Source organism: Mobula birostris, chromosome 6 (assembly GCF_030028105.1).
Source record: "Mobula birostris isolate sMobBir1 chromosome 6, sMobBir1.hap1, whole genome shotgun sequence".
NCBI classification, from domain to species: Eukaryota; Metazoa; Chordata; class Chondrichthyes; order Myliobatiformes; family Myliobatidae; genus Mobula; species Mobula birostris.
Genome location: NC_092375.1, coordinates 148,327,498 through 148,349,511, shown reverse-complemented (window position 1 = coordinate 148,349,511; position 22,014 = coordinate 148,327,498). Strand labels below are relative to the sequence as shown.

At 41.4% G+C, this 22,014-nt stretch overlaps 1 protein-coding gene across 1 annotated transcript in view; it reads left to right on the top strand.

The window, feature by feature from the left end:
- Positions 1 to 22,014, top strand: part of kcnh3 (potassium voltage-gated channel, subfamily H (eag-related), member 3) — a 636,348-nt gene that overhangs the window by 226,124 nt on the left and 388,210 nt on the right. The window lies entirely within an intron of this gene.

Sequence of the window (22,014 nt, the reverse complement as noted above, 5' to 3'; positions counted from 1 at the left end):
TGTGCATGACAAACCAAAGTTGAGCCACTAAGGTCAAGGACGGAGTCTCAGCTAGTCTTCCTGGCAGTGCTTCATTATCACATTTTGCTTTCACTGTCTTTAGTGGACAACTTGGCTCATGGGTGGAGGAGACACGAGCAGTAGCAGATCTTTGCCAGTGATCAAAAGCATTCCAATAAGCCGTCAAGTTTAAAACAGGCATTGGTTTTAACCAAGAGCAACAAAATCCAGCTGTTCAGATCTGTTCGCCAGACTGTATTCTTTTCTGAGCCATTGAGATCTGAAAGAACGCACTCATTTCTAGATGACTTATTTGAATGATTTTTGGAGTGGTCTGGTCATGGCACAAAGTTTGAAACAGTTTAATGTTTAAAGATGAGTACTGGATTAAAGGATTATCCCTTTAAAGCTGCGATGACTGTGAGAACAGCTCTCGGTCTGACAAGGAGGAGGGTGAAAGACAATGAATTTGACCTTTCAGCCGCTTGACTGCTCCACAAATCAAAAAATGCCTTGGATGTTCTTGAGACATTTTGTAAGTGCCCCCTTGTTCATTTAGATTGCAAAAATAATTACATCTTTGGAAAAAAGCAGATTCTGAGTATCCACTGTTCCCTGGATGGAGAAATAGGAATGCAGACAGAATAAGTGAGTGGACATAAAGATGCCAGAGCATAGCATGGGGGATTACAAATGTATTGGCTGTAATAGGAAGAATTGCAAAACTTAATTAACTTAAATAATGGACATCTTTTAAATGTTGGTGGTCAGAGGATTTCGAGGATTTACGAACATATCCCAACCTCAGTCATTTTATACCTGGCAATTTCTACAGCAAAAAATATCTTCAAAATCAACATTGTAGCTCAAAGTAACTGAACCATTTTCATTCAGGGATTCCAGCCTTGACACAGCAAGTCTAGACGTTCAGAAATATAAAAGCCACAACATAAAAGCTTGATGTGATCTGAATATGACCTCCCTTAAATACTCAATGTAAGTTAGCTTGGCAGGCAGCTTCTCATCAAATAGCCCCAAAAATTGGAAGATCACTGGTAGCTCCAGATAAAGATGAGAGAGGGTCCATTAGCTAAGACCGCACTGGGCAAAAAAAAACATCAATAACATTTTAGAGCAGCAAGCTCTTGGGAAGCTGGGTCTTTGCCACTTCTGGTACTGCTAAGTTTCCAAGAAACTAAAATACATAGAAGTCTCCTCATTAAGTGACTTTATAGATGTTTTATTTGACCTCAGGAACGGTCTATCCTATTTTCAGGTTGGACACATTCTTGCTGTTCTTGGGACTTGACCGTCTGATGGTGATGCAAATGGTCGCAGCAGCCTCTCTGGCTCCAATCAGTGCTGAAATTTCTTGTCCTGTTCATCCTTTCTATGGTCAAAAAAGCACTGCTGATCATAAAGTACGCTAAAATCTGCAACTCTATGTCACCGACTAGCAAGATATTGAAGGTGCTGTGCAGTTATGGCCTAATACATGGAGTGGGTCCTCTCTCCATGCCAAGGCCTACCATAGCTACTCAGGGAAACAGGCGTTGGAAGCACTGCGTGAGGACTCAGAAGCATGGTAAGCATGCTGGCGTTCGAGCGAGACTTTGATGCAGGCCCATGCTCATGACAATCCCACTCGCTAAAATCTGATTACTAGAAAATAAGCTGGACTACTTGCGTCTGTGTTTGGACCAATAGGAGATGAGGGACTGCGGCGTGCTGGTCTTAACAGAAATATATCTCCCAGACTTCCACTCCAGACTCATTCATCCAGCAGTCAGAGATATTGTGATCTCCGATTAGCAGACCCACTGAGGAGGTCTGTATGGTTATGTCACTAAGAACTGGTACATGAATGCCTCAGTAGTAATGGCTCAGTGCTCACCGTAGTCAGAGATTTTAATGGTCCTTCTAACTTCGTGAAGGATTTCACTGCCATTGTGATTGTTGCTGTTTACACCCCCCCCCCCCCCACCATACTAATGCTGAGGAAATGTTCCTGGTCTGTACCAACGTTTGTGGAGCCTACAAAGTTGCCTTAGTCTTCACCTTGGATTCTCAAGCCACACATCCATTTTGCTAATATCTGCATACAGACCATTGGCTAAACAAGTCAAACGAGCATACAGGGAGATCAGCACCTAGCTAGACGATGCCACCTCAGCACCGCAGGACTGTTTTGAAAGCACAGATGGGAGTGTATTCAGGGAGGTGGCTATCTATGATCATCACATCAACATTGATGAATATGTGGGATTGGTGACTGGCTACATAGGAAAATACATTGAGGATGTTACTGTGATTAGACACTACACTGCCAGGGCAAACCAGAAACCACAGCTGACTACAGGGTTTTATGCACCGCTTAGGGATCAGGATGCTGTCTTCAGATCGGGGATAGAACAACTCTAAGGACTTCAAGAGCCACACTCTCCCGTGCCATCTCGATGGAAAAGCAAGAGTACTCACAGAAAATTTACAGACACTTTTGTGACATGCGTGCATGTGGCAAAGTATCGAAACCATAACAGATTACAAGTCCACCCTGAGAGTCAACAACAGCGACAACTCCCTTCCTAGTAGGCTGAACACCTTCTATGCAAGATTTGATGCAATCGATGATGTGACACTGAGGAAAAGCTCCTCTCCCCCTGAGGAACAGACACCCAGTCTGGCCGCAGCCGAGATGAAGAGGATCCTAACCAGGGCACACCCACACAGAGCTGCGGAACCAGATAACATACCTGTTTGGGTGCTGAAGGACTGTGTGGCCCAGCTAACAGTGGTCTTAACAGATATCTTTCATATCTCTTTCTAACAATCCATTGTCCCTGCAGGATTCAAGGCAGCCGCCATCATTCTGGTGCTTAAGAGAGCAATGGCAACTGGCCTAAGAGATTACTGCCCAGTGGCATTGGCCTCAACAATAATGAAGTGCTTTGAGTGACTAGTAATGGATCATATAGAATCCCACCTTCTAGCTACATTGGACCCTTTCCAATTCACCTGCCGTCCATTCCAGTGCACTGATGATGCATAGCCTTGGCCCTCCACTCAAATCCTGTCACACCTAGAAAACGATGCCTTGTACACCAGTTGTTGCTCATTGACTTCAGGATCAGGCTTAATATCACCAGCATATGTCATATGACCGGTCCTGATGAAAGTTCTTGCCCCATCATATCAATAGTTTGTTTCTTTCCATGGATGCTGCCTGACCTGCTGATTCCTCCAGCATTTTGTAGGCAGCAAATAGTGCAATTTTGTAATGAGCAATTTCATGATGCTTTACTGTATTCATCAGAGTCTTTCAAAAGTATCTTTCATCTCTAGCAAGTGGCCTTATCAACAACTGAGCCAGTGAGAATTTGGCATTGAAAATTACTACACTTGTTACGGTGAGGTCAATGATGTCAACATGCCCAAATAATAAAACATAATAATCTATTTTAGTTCATCGTGTAAAATTTGTCAGAGACCTGTAGAGGGTTTCTTTAAGTGAGGGGGTGGTGCACACCAGCAACTACATGGATCTTGGTGTTGAAGAAGCTGCTATCCAGTGGCAAAGAAGCCTAATTCTGTTGAAGCTTTTCTCTACCTTAGCAACCATTAAAGAGTATACATTTATTAGAGTGTGCGTTTACCTTTGAAGAGGCTGGCTGGTTATGAAATCTTGGATCTAAGACACCAAGTTGCACAAAAATCAGCAGTCAGCTAAAATTCTGATTCATTCTGAAATTCTGTTCTCTGTTGACCACCATCACTCACCCCCACCCCAGAAAATTCAGGTGTGTTTCTATTTTCCAGAACCACGTGCAAACAATTTCTATGATTACTCCGAGACATTGCATCATTAATCAGTCTCAGAATGTAATTTAATAGCGTGGGTCCGGTTTGCGTGTTTATTCTTTATTGAGAGTCCATCTTGATGTGGGATACGTAGAAGTGCCATATGCACCTGGAGGAAGAAAGTACATTGAAAATATTTTTTTTCTGTTAATATGAGATGAGCTTCGGATGTGATCATTGAAATCTTATCAGATTGTGCTGTATGTTTGCTAACAGAGCGATAACCTTCCCAACTCATACATAAGAAAGCGAGTCTTGGCCTGGCTCAGTGAGCTAGGTTAAGACAAGAGCAGCTGTTTCATGACATTTTGGAACAGCCATTATTAAAGAAATCCATTCAGGTAGGAGATGCAAATACATCTGCAATAGTGGGAATAAGGAAGGGAAACCTGACTATGATGGCAACAATAAATGCAAAAATAATCCATGTCTCAGCTGCTTCCTAAACTGCCTGACTCCCTGTCCACGCTAGGGTGAAGCTAGAGTGAAGCAAAATAGAATTCTTCCTAGAGCTGGAACCTTGAAAGCCAGGTTTAAAGATCAGCTTAGTTATGCACAGAGATTATTGGCCACCGCCTTACATCTAAGGTGCATCTCTGCATTCAGGATGAGGAGCTAGATGCCTTTAGCATCCTTGCCAAAACCATTGTTTGTTTAGGCCACATCAATTATGTGGCTCTCTCCACCATAAATGAGTATGAGTGATATGAGTAATGTGCTCCAGGGGGATAGACAGATGCAGTTTTATAACTAGGTGGAAAATTTTTCAGAACTGAGGTCTTCCCTTTCAGATGGTGATAAGGAGAATCTATCAGCCATCAGTTTGTTCCTACTGATCTGTAGCTTCAATGAAATCTAACATCTTGTGTACCTTCTTTTATCTCTCTCTGTCTCTCCCCCTCTCTCTCGCACACACACACAAACTCTTTCTCTCTCTCTCTCTCCCCCTCTCTCTGTATCCCTTCAGTTTTGCTCACGAAAATTCTCCTTTTGGCCACCTTCACCATGGTGTCATTTATGATTATGCCCCCAATGAATCATCTTACAGACATTTTATTTCAGTTAAGGCTCGGAGCAAATTTTCATTGGTGAAAATGAGGATTTTGTGAACTATTCTTTTGGCATATACTCATCACAAGAATAGTTCACAAAATCCTCATTTTCACCAATGAAAATTTGAGTTTATATTGTGAAAGAATATCATCTGTTCTGTATCAAGGCTGAGCATTAGAGATAGAAAGTGCCCTAATATTTGATGTACCCGAAATAATCACACTTATTCTACAGCCCTAAATTTTAGGTGCCCATCTTGTCAGCAGGGATAGTGGGATGAAGGTCGGGTTACAATTTGCTGATATTATGTCGTGCAGGAGTTCACATCTATAACCCTTTAGGCCAGGGGTTCCCAACCTAGGGTCCTCAGACCCCTTAGTTAATGGTAGGGGTCCATGGTATAAAAAAGATTGTGAATCTTTGCTTCAGGCTTTTGGTCTCCCAGGTCTTTGCCCCTTCCGGGGCTGACAAATTTCCCTTAAGCTAAAACAGATAAAATACATCCCATTAACAGATGTAACAGATGCTTTATTTTGCCTCAAAGGCCGCCAACCCAGGTTTATTTTAAATGGTGTTTCGTGTCCCCAGGGCACTGGACATTGATGCTCAGTGTTAATTGATATTGTACCCATTTTATCCCGATACAACAGGCTTGAGGCTTCACTCCTTGATTATTCTGCAACTGCAAAACTTGATCATATTTAGCAGGGAATTACAAATTAGATTGATCTTAGAGTAGATTAAAATATCACCACAACATCGTAGGCAAAGGGCCTTCACTGTATTGTACTGTTATATGTTCTATTACAGTTTGGTTACTTTGAAAGTAAACTGAGATCACTTAAATATTGTCAGCACAATTGCATACTGTGTCATCTTAGCTCTCAAGATGCCTCAAGTATGTTTTGGAACAAATGAATTGTTTTTTTAAGTATGTTCACGGTAATGCTATTGCAGCTGGAGAGGCTTTAGTGCACTTTGTTGGAAAATATTGCATTATCATTATAAGGTGTCAATACTGCCAAAACACACAAGTAATAAAACATTGGAATTTAGGCCTGAAAGTATATTTTAGTTTGTCTGTATGATGTGAAAGGAAGGGTATTATTAAGGACTTGTTCCATCAAGTGAAGCAAAGCGGTTTAAATGAAAGAAAGCATCTCTGCCTCTCAACAAAGCCTTCTGAAATTTTATCATTAATTCCAAATCTATAGATCTTTTTGTGAGAGTTGTAAAAAAAAAGTAATCACTTTCAGTGTAGCTATCCAGATAGAGACCATGCAGAAATGAAGAAAGTACAATGTTGGGTATCTAATTATTTGACTCTTGAAATTGTTTAGTTCCCTTTTGTTTATCCCCAATCCTGCTGTGTTTTGAATATGTTGTGCCGCAGTCTGCAATTTCACTTGACTCCTGCCCATTTGAGGCTATCACACTAGTAATTTCAACACTCATCTTTTTGTTTTTTTTTCTTAAAATAGCAGGAGAAATGTTACTCCTTTAAACATATTTAATGATTGTGATCCCTTTTAACATCAGAAATACAGTCTCATTCCTTTATCAATTCAATTCAAATAGTAGAATGTATTAATGTGGTGTTGTATATCCTGGGTGTGCATATGTGAATCCAAACAATTTCAAATGCTAAACTCACATGTAAGTGAACAAAAATTCTATGTACACCTATGTACATTTCATACCCATTCTCAAGTATGTCTTATCATGTAAGTTAAACCATTGTGTCAGTCCAAAATAATAATTAGGTTTGCTAGCTGTTGTTTGTTTGCTCTGAAGAATATGCCATGAAGAGCAAAGCAGTAAATATGAAGTATGCATATATGGAGAAAAGCAATTTGAGTGAAAGTTCGTGACCTTTGAAATTATGTCAAATTATCATGCAAAACTCTCTTCGGGGATTCAGTGAGCTCTTTAAAGCCAGGTGTTGCTTTTCAAGGTTTGGAAGACCCATTACATCAGAAACTAAATTTATGATGCTCATTCAGATGGGATGATTTGGGGACTGGGATATAACAATGCAAAATTCAAAAGTAATTTTCTTATCAAAGTACGTATATGTCCCCAAATACTACTCTGAGATTCATTTTCTTGCAGGCATTCACAGTAGAACAAAGAAATACAATAGAATCAATGAAAAACTACACACAAAGAATGAAAGCAACCAATGTGCAAAAGAAGATAATCTGTGCAAATACAAATAATGATAATAATAGTAATATATAAATGCATAATACTGCGAACACTTCACCTGTGAGTCGGCTGGGGTGATATACTGCGTCCGGTGCTCCCGATGTGGCCTTTTATATATTGGTGAGACCCGACGCAGACTGGGAGACCGCTTTGCTGAACATCTACGCTCTGTCCGCCAGAGAAAGCAGGATCTCCCAGTGGCCACACATTTTAATTCCACATCCCATTCCCATTCTGACATGTCTATCCACGGCCTCCTCTACTGTAAAGATGAAGCCACACTCAGGTTGGAAGAACAACACCTTATATTCCGTCTGGGTAGCCTCCAACCTGATGGCATGAACATCGACTTCTCTAACTTCCGCTAATGCCCCACCTCCCCCTCGTACTTCATCTGTTACTTATTTTTATACACACATTCTTTCTCTCACTCTCCTTTTTCTCCCTCTGTCCCTCTGAATATACCCCTTGCCCATCCTCTGGGTCCCCCCCCACCTTGTCTTTCTTCCCAGACCTCCTGTCCTATGATCCTCTCTTATCCCTTTTGCCTATCACCTGTCCAGCTCTTGGCTCCATCCCTCCCCCTCCTGTCTTCTCCTATCATTTTGGATCTCCCCCTCCCCCTCCAACTTTCAAATCCCTTACTCACTCTTCCTTCAGTTAGTCCTGACGAAGGGTCTCGGCCTGAAACGTCGACTGCACCTCTTCCTAGAGATGCTGCCTGGCCTGCTGCATTCACCAGCAACTTTTATGTGTGTTGCTTGAATTTCCAGCATCTGCAGAATTCCTGTTGGTTGTGTCCGTAGTTTGTGTTCAGTGATTGGTTCAGTGTTGTGACAAGTGATATTGTCCACTCTAGTACAGGTGTCTGACAATTGAAGGGTAATAGCTTTTCCTGAACCTGGTAGTATGAGACATAAGACTCGTGCACCTTTTTATATAATTGATAGAAACATAGAAACATAGAAAATAGGTGCAGGAGTAGGCCATTCGGCCCTTCGAGCCTGCACCGCCATTTATTATGATCATGGCTGATTATTTATGGTAGCAGCAAGAAGAGAGTATGACTTGCATGGTGGTGGGGGGGGGGTCTTTGATGACGGATACTGCATTACTGTGATATTGCTCTTTGTAAATGTGCTGACCAGTGGGGAGGGCTTTTCCTTTGATGACCTGAGCTGTATCCGCCTCTTTTTCGAGGCTTTTCATTCTTGAGTATTGGTGTTTCCGTATCAGGTGTGATGCATCCAGTCAGGATACTCTCCACTGTGCATCTATAGAAGTTTGTCAAGGTTTTAGATGACAGCGCAAACTTCTAAGATAGAAGGCTTGCCAGGCCTCTACTTTGAAATGGTACTTATGCACTGGTCCCTGAACATATCCTCTGATATGATAATACCTAGGAATTTAAAATTACTGATTCCCTCCACCTCCGATCCCTAATGAGCACTGGCTCATGGACCCCTTATTGCTTCCTCCTGTAGTCAATGTGCTGAAATTAAGTGAGAGGTCGTTGTGGCGCCACTCAACCAAATTTTCAGTCTTTCTCCTACATTCCAATTTGTTACCAGCTTTGATTCGGCCAATGACAATAGCGTTATCTGCAAACTCAAATATGGCATTGGAACTGTACATAGCCTTACACTCATAAGTATGAACTGAATAGAGCAGGGGGCTAAGCACAAAGCCTGTGGTCCACCTGTGCTGATGGAGATTGTGGAGGAGATAGTGTTGCCAATCTGTACTGACTGGGTTCTGCAAGTGAGAAAATCAAGAACGTAGTTGCACAAGGAGATGTCGAGCCCTAGGTCTTGGAGCTTAGTGATTAGTTTTAAGGGTATGATAGTGTTGAATGCTGGACTGTAGTCAATGAAGAGCATCCTGATGTATGCATCTTCATGATCCAGATGCTCCAGAGCTAAGTGAAGAATCAATGAAATGGCATCCGCTGTGCACTTGTTGTGATGGTAGGCAAATTGGAGCAGATCCAAGTCACTCTTCAGGCAAGAGCTGATGTGTTACATAACCAGCCTCTCAAAGTACTTCAGTGGATGATAGTCACTGAGGCAAGTTACCATGTTCTTCTTGGATACCAGTATGATTGAAGCTTGCTTGAAGCAGGTGGGTACCTCAGATTGCAATCAAGAGGTTAAAGGTGTCACTAAACGACCTAGTCAATTGATTAGTGCAGGCCTTCAGTACTCAACTAAGTACACCAGCTGGGCTAGTTGCTTTCTGTAGGTTCACCCCCCTGAAGGATACAATTTGGAATTAGAAGCCAGATGATGCTACAAAGACTGTGTGAGACTGATATATATTTCAAATATTTCTTAGGAAATCTAACTGCCTATCCATCTGACAATGAGCTCTGCTGAACTTCTGGATTTAACCAAACGGGATTTGCTCTGGAACTGAATTGCTTTAGAGGTACCCCATACAAGATTGGCTTATTAGATCAGCACTAACTGATGTCCCAAATGGCCATGTACCTGAGGTCGATGGCCATATTATCATAAATACCACTCACCCCCATCCAGGAGCCGAACCAGGCATGAATCATTGACAAAGTGGGATTATATGACACAAGTTTTAATTTGCATGTCAAGGTATACAATTCAAAGTAGTAAGTGAACTTTCTCTCTGTCTCTACAATAAAATTTACTAAAAATCAATTTAAAATACAAGGTGTGTATTTTAATTTCTTCCCACTTATTCTTTCAGTCATTTTACTTCAGATGTTCTAAAAGCAAAACACAGATTACCTTCATTGCCCAAGGTGAGGTCAGCACTTCAACAACCTCAAACATGCTAATAGGAAAATCTTTAATATCTGTTTCTTGACTCAGTAACCATGTTGTGACGTATTACAACATGCATCTAATACGATGCATCCTTTTTCATGTATTCTTCATTCTCAGTTCACCACTGTCAGTTGCCTGGTGCGATGAATGCTACCCTGGGCACTATTGGCATTGAAATGCAAATGATAAGCTGTTTAAGGACATTAAAGATGGCTCTTATTTTGAAACAATTTATCTAGAGGTCAAGTGGTGACCTTTCTTAAATATCTTAATTACTCATCATGTTGGGATTCTAGGATGATTAAATGCAGAGGCAATGTATCTGAGAAGACCCCTGTCGAAACCTAGATTAGCCAAAGCACCTTCATCCCTAAATGTTAAAATAATTTGCCCTGCACCATCATATGTCTTCAAAGAGTACTGGACAAAGTTCAAACAAGTGAATTCAAAGGGATACTTTTATTGTAATTGGGAAATAAAAGATAAGCAATGTATCTCAAAAGTTCCAATTTAATGCTACAAGATTGGGTAATAGGGAACAGCTGCACATTAACAGGGCCTAGATCAGCTATTGGAGACAGACGGTGGTGTAGCTTTGTGTGTGTGTGTGCGCGCGCGATTGGGTGAAGGGATTTAGAATGTATGTCTGGTGCACATTCTAGAGCAGAGGGTGGCGGTAATGCACCATTAAGCTGGATGCCAACCGCCGTAAAACAAGATACAGACAGACGGTGGTGTAGCTAGCAGAGCTGTTACGTTACAGCTCTGGTGACCCAGGTTTGATCCTGCTCTCTGTTGCTGTCTATGTGGAGTTTGCACATCCTCTTGTGACCTCATGGGATTCTGCCAGATGCTCTGGTTTCCTTGGCCCTAGAGTAGGTAAGTGATGGGATCTAGGTGGATTGTATGGAACATAAAAATATTATAGGATTTTTTTGCAAACATGTTTAACCTCACACCCTTGGCTGCCTTTTCCTTTGATAAATGTGATTAATTTTTAAATAAAGTTATATGACTGCTGTTAGGTCTTTTAAAGTTGTTATCTTTGTTTTCAAGTGCTTGCATATCCTCACTCCTCCCTATCTACAATCCTTTCTATCTCTGGAGGTCTCAAAGCACTCCATAATTAGATTCATGTCTTTCCTCTTCTACCTCACAAATTTTCTGCTACCGTCAAGCCTTCTGAACTCCAGACTTCCCTATGCAGCACTTCCCTACATTATATTCAATCTGTCGCTTCTTTGCCCATTTTCCCAATTTGTTTACGTCCTTCCATAGACTCCCTGCTTCCTCAATCTATCTCCATATCATCTGCCAACTTGGCCACAAAGCCATCAATTCTGTCATCCAAATCATTGACATACTGTATAACGTGAAAAGGAGTGGTCCCAACACCAACCCCTGCAGATGACCACTAGTCACCAGCAGCCAACCAGAAAAGGCCACCTTTATTTACACTCTTTGCCCCCTGCAAATCAGCCAATCCATCCATGCTAGTATCTCTCCTATAATACCATGGTTCATATCTTGTTAAGCAACCTCATGTGCAGCACCTTGTCCAAGTCCTTCTGAACATCCAAGTTAACAGCATCCACTTACTTTCTTTTGTCTATCCTGCCTGTTATTTCCTTTAAAAAATTCCAACAGATTTGTCAGAGAAGGTTTCCCCTTAAGGAAACAATGCTGACTTTAGCATATTTTATCATATTCCTCCAAGTACCCCAAAACCTCATCCTTATTAATGGGCTCCAATATTTTTCCAACCACTGAAGTCAAGCTAACTGGCCCATTATTTCCTTTCTTCTGCCTCCCTCCCTTCTTAAAGATTGGAGTGACATTTGCAATTTTCCAGTCCTCCCGAACCATTTCAGAATCTAGTGATTCTTGAAAGATCATTACAAATGCCTCCACAATCTCTTCAGCCACCTCTTTCAGAACTCTGGGGTGTAGTCCATTGGGTCCAGGTAACTTATCTACCTTCAGACCTTTCAGCTTCCCAATCACCTTCTCCCTAAGAATAGCAACTACACTCACCTGCCCACGATGCTGCTGAATTTCCGGCATGCTGCTAGCATCTTCTACAGTGAAGACTGACGCAAAATACTTGTTAAATTTGTCTGCTATTTCCTTGTTTCCCATTACTGCCTCTGTAGCTTCATTTTCCAGCAGGACAATATCCACTCTCACCTTTCCTTTAATCTTTATATTTCTGAAAAAAATACTTTTGGTATCTTCTTTTATATTATTGGCTAGTTTAATCTCATATTTCACCTTTTCTCTCCTTATGGGTTTTTAGCTGCATTCTGTTGATTTTTAGAAGCTTCCCAATTCTTTAATTTACCGGTAATTTTTGCTATATTATATGCCTCCTTTTCCTTTGGTGCCTTTGACTTCCCTTGTCCTCCCTTTACATGAGCCAATCTCCAAGAAAAGTAAAAGTAAGGTGGAAAGTGAGGGGAGGGATGATGTTCTAAAGAATTGTGTATCTTGAAAGAATCATAGAATAATACAGCATTGAAGTAGTTGACCGAATTCTGTTTGACAGGATAATAGTTATCCTGCATTGATATCAAATAGGGCAGACACTTTTCTTTTCAGATATAGAAAGTCCTCTATTGTAACAAATCCGATTACATTCAACACTCAAGTATTAAGAGGGAATTTGATTATCTTCTCTTGAAAGAGTTTCTTGTCCATTTGTAAGTATTTTTTTAACAAAGCAACACAGAGACAACCAATGAATTCATTATATGGATTAGGTTGTTATTCAGATAGGGCATTAAACAAAGAGCTTGTGATTCCCGCAGATGCACTTAACAGATCTAATGGCAAAGTTCAGGGAAGAAAACAAGAGCATTCTCCCAGCATTAAAGCTAAGAAAACAAATTATCTAGCCATTTACATCATTGCTATTTGTGACACTTATCAAGTGCACATTTGCAGCCACATTTCTTGTGTTGTAAAACAATGGTTGTATATCCAAGCGCTTTAAAGCATCCTGCAATTAAGAATGTCACTTATTTGTATAACTAAACTGAATTAAAATAGGCACAAAGATGATTATGCAAACAATTTAGTAAGAACATCGGTAGAAGCTCAGCAATAGCACAATTAAACTACATTGTTTTTACTTTAAAACGGGTGGCGGTCTGATGCCACAAACAGCAATGAGGTCAATGGCTAGATTTAATTGTTTTTTAGTTTTAGCTACAATGCTGGGAGAAGACACTTGTTTTCTTTTGCGAACTATGCAAATAGATCTTAGTGCATTTATAGGAACCACACCCTCTTATTCCAAAGGCTGGTGGGAAGGGAGAAGAAGGTGGAAGAAATTGAGTTATTGGAATTGGAAGGGAATCAGTAGAATTGTGAGTTGTTGTAATTCGATGGAATTTCAGCTCCGCAAGCTTAAAAAAAGCCTTGGGCATAGATTTCCTCAATTCTGACCACCGGCGTTTCTCCCTTTACCGGTTTTGTGAATATCTAATAAACTTGGTTCAAGTTGTTACACATTTCAAAATGTTTTTATAGTTTATTTTTTTGGAATTGTTTTAATTAGCTCATTTCGCTTCAGGAAATAGCTTCAATTGCAATATTTCAATCATTTTAGAAAATGATATCTTTATGTATGCAGAATGCTAGCCAGTGTAAATATCATACTCCAAGCAGAAGTGTAATTCAAACTTGTTTCAGTGAGTTGGCTAAACTAATATCAGCTCTTTTAACTAATTTTTCAAGGTCAAGATAAGGATACAACCTCTACTGTAATAGTGTTTCTGTCCTTGGTACACTAACCATGTTTCTCCAACTTCCCCAGGGTGAAATATACCATCTCAAACCCAACCCCCGAGCACACTTGGGGATGAGACGCATTGTAGTGAAAATAAAGTAAAAATTGCCAGTTATTGAACAGAAGTGTATTTTTCAGGCTTCATTATGGTCTGCCACTTATCCCAGCCCTCCTCACTACAACCTGGCCCACCAAGAAAGTCACCAGTCTCTCAAGCTGTTTAGAATGCTTAGCAACAACTGCTCACTAGCATCTTCACAAGGGCATTAGGAATGGGCAGTTAAGTCCAGACCCAGCCTGTAAAGTCCATAATGCCTTGAAAGAATATAAAGGCAAGTTTAACTAACCTGTTTCTTAAACAGCTAGGTAGGTAGAATTGTATTCACACTGTGGTAGGCTTGAAGGACCATGGTGATATGCTCCTATTCTTACTTTCTTATATGATTATCGGACAAGCTCATAAGTTCTTTTGGGATTCAAGGAATTTGCTTGGCTTGGCCATTTATGATATGCCATGCATCTTTTAGCTTCTAAGTCTCACATTCCATCTCTCAGTCCCAGTTGAACAACAAATAATACCTGATATATGCAGCTGATGTTGATTCTCCCCCTCCCAATACCCATTAACTAGATTTGCGGCAAGGGATGTGATTTAGTTTTGTTCCTGCCCTTTGGTAGTTGTAGGCCAAGCCCTGGCAGGGAATGTGTGTTCAGATTATTTCCCAAGCAATTTGGAGCACATAATTTTTCAAGTAAGAGTCTTTCAAATTCTTAATTCAATCATCTATACCTATGACAATTTGATTTGCTATGACATAGGGGAACCTTGTCACATTTCATTTGTATAACCAGTTCACTGGTGTCAAATGCAAGTTTTCAAGGGCACACTTAATAAATAGCTCCACATCTACAGTATAAAATTATGTCAAGTAATATTGCAACACACACAAAAAATGCTGGTGAAAGTGGCAGTCCAGGCAGCATCTATATGAAGAGGTACAGTCGATGTTTCGAGCGGACACCCTTCGTCAGGAGGGTCTCGGCCCAAAACGTCGACTGTACCTCTTCCCATAGATGCTGCCTGGCCTGCTGCGTTCACCAGCACTTCTTGTGTGTGTTGCTTGAATTTCCAGCATCTGCAGATTTCCTCATTTTCAAGTAATATTGGCTGAGTTTATTTATCAACATTTAATTATTTTTTAAAGTAGTACCTAAAAAAAAAAAAAAGTTATTCACTAGAATAGTAAGCTGAACTTGTTGGGTAACTCAAATCAATCAGATACATTTTAAATAACTTGTACGAGGGGAGTACTTCACTCAAAGAAACTGACTTCCATCAGAATCAGGCTTATTATCACTGATTTGTACCACATGAAATTTGTTTTCAGCAGCAGTGTAGTTCAAAGGCATAAGATTACCATAAATTACAAAATAATAGTGCAAGAAAAAAGGAATAATGAGGTAGATTATGGGTTCATGGGCCGTTCAGAGATCTGAAGAATGAAAAGAAGCAGCTGATTTTGAATTGTTACGTGTGGGTCTTCAGGCTCCTGGATCTCCTCTCCTGTGATAGTAACGAGAAGAGAGCACGTCCTGGATGCTGAAAGTCTTTAATAATGGATGCTCCTGCCTTGAGGGTACTGCCTCTTAAAGATATTCTTAATGGTAGGGAAGGCTCTGCCCATGATGGACCTGGCTGAAACTACAACCCTTTGTGACCTCTTGTAGATAGATAGATATACTTTATTGATCCTGAGGGAAATTGGGTTTCGTTACAGCCGCACCAACCAAGAAGAGAGCATAAATATAGCAATACAAAAACCACAAACAATCAAACAACAAAATGCAAACTATGCCAGATGGAAATAAGTCCAGGACCAGCCTATTGGCTCAGGGTGTCTGACACTCCACGGGAGGAGTTGCAAAGTTCAATGGCTACAGGCAGGAACAACATCCCGTGATGCCCAGTGTTGTATCTCGGTGGAATATGGCCGGAGTCCAACAGCAAAAAGTTCAATATCCAGTCTACAAACACGTTCCCCGATCGTAACATGACCCGGATTGCACCATCCGTTGTTAACCAGAACAGTAAGCCCCCAACTCCTTTACGCCTACCGCTCTCAGTGGACTTCCGGTCAGCCCGAACGGTCTGGAAGCCGTCCATGGAAAAGTTTTGATCGGGTATGTCCTCGTGCAGCTCCGTTCCAGTAAAACACATAAAACTGCACTCCCAAAATGTTCTCTGACGCCTGGCTAGCGCCGTGATCTCGTCCATTTTATTACCCACCGAACTCCTCTTCTCCATAAGTCTCTGTTGTCTCGACCTGATACTCCTTCCTCGCCTTTGTGATCCCCCCCTGCATCCTCTGTGTGTTTTCCTCCAGATTTCAGCAGGGGTGTCCGCCGCTCTGCTCGCTAAACCGGCCGGCATAAGCGCAATCAGCTGGTCCCTGGAATAAACAACGTGACCATGCTTCTACCCCGCTAATGAGACGTGTCAGAATGTAACTATTTCCAGCGCTAAAAACCCAAATAAAACTCTCTCTACCAGCATGTTAGAGAGGGTGCAGCTTCGGCGCGTTACCATGAAAAAAAATTACAAAAAACAAATGTAAGTAAAAAAAGAAGAAAAAAGTAAGAATATTAGTCGGAACGGCTGTAACAGGCTGCATGCACGACCGGCACATGTGCACTACGTGATCCTGTACATTGAAGCCTCCATACCAGACTGTGATGGAACAGGTCACAGGACTACTGCATGCTCTCCTGACTTCACTTTACTGCAGTTCACAATCAATTCCTTGGTGTTGCTGATGGTGAGTGCAAGTTTGTTGGTGCGACCCAACTCAACCAGCCCATCTATCTCGCTCCTGTAGGCCTCCTTGTCGCCATCTGAGATTTTACCAATAACACTGGTGTCATCTGCAAATTTATAGATGGTGTTCAAGCTGTACTTGGTCGTGAGTGTAGAGAGAGTAGAACAGTGGACTAAACACACATCTTTGAGCTGCACCTATGTTGACTGTAAGTGAAGACAAGTGTACAAAACAGGATTTAAAAAGAAACGAACAGGATCTCCCACCCCGGTGTACACATTTATTTTACTCTCGTGGGTATTCAAACTGATTCCAAGTAGCACTGTAGTAAGGATAGAGCATCACTGTTAACCTTTCTGATGTATACATTTCTGGATTTGATACCTTAAATGAGTTATCATCAGTATTAAATTAACAGATTGGGAAATCCAAACAAAAGCAATCCATTTTGTTTGATTGGAAAATTAATGTTCCAAACCATGGATGTTATGTTTTTGTATTGGATAAGGCAGGAAAGAGAGTTGCAATTGAGTAAGGGAATTGTCCATAGCTGAGTTAGCTTCCTATACAACTGCAGTTGCTTGATGACATTGCTCTTCAATATAAGAGTTTTGGGTATTAGGCATACTTCAGATTGGATGAATGCAACATGTGCTTCAGGTGCTTTTCAAAATATTGAGAACATATGAAATAGGAGCAGAAGTAGGCCATATAGCCCACCAAGCTTCCTCCACCATTTTAAAAAAAATAGAGGCTGATCTGTCATGGGCTCAGCTCCACCTACAGTACCTGCCTTTTCCCCATTGCTCTTAATTCCGCTGCTATGCGAACATCTAACAGAGAACTCCACAGATTCACTAGTCTCTGGGAAAAGCAGTTTCTCTTCATCTCCATCCTAAACCTATTTCCCCAAATCTTGAGGCTATGCCTCCTAGCTCTAGCCTCATTAGATTAGATTATGAGGACACACAGTCCTCTTTTGTTGTCATTTAGTAATGCATGCATGAAGAAATGATACCATATTCCTCCAGTGTGATATCACAGAAACGCAGGACAGACCAAGACTGAAAAACTGACAAAAACCACATAATTATAACATATAGTTACAACAGTGCAAGCAATACCATAACTTGATGAAGAACGGGCCATGGGCACGATAAAAAAAGTTCAAAGTCTCTCGAAAGTCCCACATCTCACACAGACGGGAGAAGGAAGAAAACTCTCCCTGCCATGCCCGACTACAGTCTGACTCTGAGTCGTCCTAAAACTTTGAGCCTCCGACACCGAGTACCATCTCTGCCGAGCACTTCGACCCCAAGCCCCAGCTGCCAGCAGCAGGCAAAGCCGAGCATTTTGGGGCCTTCCCTCCAGAGATTCTCGACCGCACAGTAGCAGCGGCAGCGAACCGGGCATTTCAGAAGTTTCTCCAGATGTTCCTCCGTGTTTCTCATGTCTGTCTGCATCAAATCAGAATTGTGCATGGCATCCTACTTACAAGTACGATATCATTTCACCGGAGAGCTGCGCGTGCTGCGTCGCGTCACCATCTTCTCCTCCCGCCTGGGAATATTTACCAGTGGAAACAATTTCCCCCCCTCTATATTACTTACCCCTTTCCCAATTTTATATGTTTCTATATGATCTCCTCTCATGCCTCTGAATTCTAGTGTGCATAGTTCCAGACAACTCAAACTCTCCTCATAAGCTAACCCACTGGTTTCCGGATTCAAGCTGGTGAGCCTCCTGAGCACTGCCTCCAAAGCCAGTATATCTTCCCTCAAGTACGGAGACCAGAACTGCACACAGTACTCCAGGTGCAGCCTCACCAGTAACCTGCACAGTTGCAGCATAACCTCCCTGTTCTTAAATTAGATCTCTCTTGCAATGAAGGCCATTTACTTTTTTGATAACCTGTGACACCTGCAAACCACCCTTTTGCAATTCATGCACAAGTACTCCCAAATGCCTCTGCACAGCAGTGTTCTGAAATCTTTTAACATTTAAATAATAGTCTGATTTTCTAGTCTTCTGTTCTACTCAATCTGCTGGACCCTTGCCCACCCACTTAGCCTATCTTTAGCTCTCTGCAGATTCTCCACATCTTCTGCACAATTTGCTTTTCCACTCAGTTTAGTGTCATCAGCAAATTTAGAAACACTACGCTCTGTTCCCACTTCCAAATCATAATTGTAGATCGTGAACATTTGTGGGCCTAACATCAACCACTGCGGCATTCCACTCACCACTGACTGCCAATCAGAGGAACACCATTGATCCCAGGTCTCTGCCTTCTATTGGTTAACCAATCCTCTATACATGCTAATACTTCAACAGCAACTCCATTCATCCTTATCTTATGAATGTCTTTTATGTGGCACCTTATCAAAAGCCGCCCACTGATCCAAATATCCAACACCCACTTGTACCCCTCTATTCACTGTGCTCATTATATTCTCAAAGAAGTCGAGTAAGTTTGTCAAACAGGACCTGCCATTCATGAATCCATGCTGTGCCAGCCTGATGGAACCACCCCTATCCAGATGCCTCACTATTTCTTTCTTAGGTATTCAATCACAATAACAGAATGGCAGTCAAGTATTTCTTTAATCATTTGGTGCCCTTAACAGAATAGGATTCTGTTTTTGTTCTTTTGTTGTCCTGTTCCACAGAGTAAATTCTCCAACCTTAATTTACTGTGTTAAATTGCCAATATGTTGCAAAATGGATTCAAGCCCAGTGTGTACACTTGCGTGCGTTAGCAATTCTAATTTCATCTGCCCAAGTTCATAACCAGTGGGACTGGTGTCAGATTATGCCAACTCCCTTGTGCATTAGCACTTACAGTTCAGGAAACAAAGGAAAATTGGGCCTAAGCAGGCATTTATGAAGTAAATCCTTACTGTAAAATCAAGTTTTAATATATCTATTGTTTGTATTTTGTTAAATATGATTACTTTCTGCATTTTCCTAATTTTCTGTATTCAAACTATCTGATCTATTTTTGAAATTCATGGGTTCTGACACTAGTCACCCTTACCTCGGCTCAAGACTTTCAAACTCCTCAAAGTGTGCTGTAGATGCTCAGACTGAGTGCACCTAATTTCCGTGACCAGGTTTATTGGTATGGTCTTCTTATGGCCTCTGTCTATGACTACTTTCTTGATGGCCTTGCACAGAGTCAGGTGATTGGTCCATCCATTTCACTCATTTCCTTATTGAGGGTTACCATTGGAGAACAGCAACTAGAAGGCTGCCAGACCTGATGTGTAATTGGTCTGTGGCAAGGAAAGAGAGTGTGGCATGTGGCCAAGTGGTTAGGGTGTTGTACTAGCGATCTGAAGGTCATGGGTTCAGGCCTCGGCCGAGGCAGCATGTGTGTCCTTAAGCAAAGCACTTAACTACACAATGCTCTAGTCTACCCAGCTGAGAATGAGTACCAGTAAAAATGCTTGGGTTTAACCTCGTGACAGACTGATGTCCTATCCGGGAGGGAGTCTGGTACTCTCAGTCACTTCTCGCCACAGAAACCGGCATAAGCACCGGCCTGATGGGCCACAAGGCTTGTGACAGACTTTAATCTTTAATCAAGGAAAGGGAGAACCTAATTTGGTAAAAATCACCTATCCTGCTCTCTTCCCTTGACTACTGTCCTCATCCCTCTTCACCACCCCACTCCTCCTACAACCCTGACATCCAGAGGGAAACCCAGGTAAATATTTTGCACCCTTTTTCCTTAGTCTCCCCTTCTTTTAAAGCACCAGGTGAGGAAGTTCCAAAAAATCTGCAGGCTTGCAAAACAGGGGAGTTTTGCCTACTTTTACTCTCAGAAGCATGGAAGCAATGATTGTTCCCAGAAGTTAAGCACTAAAATCTAGAGATCAGCCTGCAGTTCTAGTATTTTAAAATGTACTAGAATTTAGTTTTAAATTTGAATTCCCCAGTTTAGTTGAATCTCACACTTGAGGCTGGCTATTTTCTTTCTTCCTTGATTAGAACGTGGATAGCAGTTTTTCAAGCAATCTTCAGTCCATGAATAGTGACTGATCGCTGCTGATAGTCTTTTGCCTTATTTCGAAGAATTGTTTAGTGCAATGTACAAAGTATTTTAAGTATCTCAGCATTACTGAACATAAATCTCTATTGGACAGTTGAAGCAGACTGGCTATCAAGACAGCAATTCAGCCTTGACTTGGCAGTCAGATTTTTGTGTGAGCCACCAGCTGGATCATTGGACATGAATAACACTGCCCTTGGCATTTCTGGGGCAAAAGCATGGAGTAGCCTATCTTTCTGAAGTGTGTCATCCTGTTATGGGGATACATACTCAGTTATCCCAATGGATGTGCATTCATAGTTAAATAGGTGTGTATCAATTAGAACTTGTATAAAACCACTGAATTAAAATTTCCTGACAAAAGCTGACCTTACAGACACATTAAACAGATATTTTTGTCCAGGGAAATGTAAGTAAACTACTTTTCTTAAACGGTGAAATTGCAATTACATCCACCATTTGCACTGGCAGCTCGGTCCAACTCTGTCCTCCCTCTGAGTGAAGAAGTTACCCCTCATATTTCCCTTAAACATTTCACGTTTCATCCATGACCCATGACCTCTAGTTGTAGTCTCACCCAACCTCATTGGAAAAAGCCTGCTTGCATTTTCCCTATACCCCTTTCAAATCTCCCCTCAATCTTCTACATTCTAGGGAATAAAGTTCTAACCTTTTCAATCTTTCCTCATAACTTAGGTCCTTCAGCCCCCACAATATCCTTGTAAATTTTCTCTGTACTCTTTCAATCTTATTGACATTCTTTCTGTAGTTTGGTGACCAAAACTGCAGACAATACTTCAAATTTTGCCTCAATGTCTTGTACAATTGCAACATAACATTCCAACTCTTGTACTCAGTGCTCTGATTTATGAAGTCCTATGTGCTAAAAGGTCTGTTTTAGAACCAATCTGCCTGTGATGCCAGTTTCAAAGAATTATGGATCTGTATTCCCAGATCCTTTTATTATACAGCACTTCTAAATGCCCAGCCATTCACTGTGTAGGTCCTGCCCTGGTATGTTCTCCCAAAACACAGCACCTCACACTTGTCTGCATTAAATTCCATCTGCCAAATTTTTCCAGCTGGTCCTGTTGTGCTAAACTACTTGTTGCCCATCTCCAATCAAAGTCTGCCTCTCCAGTTGCTTACATAGATACCTGCCCATTAGAATATCTTCAAATAATTTACCACCACTGACATCAGGCTCACTGGCTTTTAATTTCCCAGCTTATTCATAAAGACTTGCTCAAATGGTGAAACAACATTAGCTATCCTAAAGTCCTCTGCCACCAGACCCATAACTAAGGATGTTTTACATAACTCTTCTAGGGCCCCTGCAATTTCTGCAATAGCCTTCCTCAAGGTCTGAGGAGAGACTATGTTGGTCCTGTGGATTTATCCGCCATAAGTTTCCTCAAGACAGCAGACGCCTCC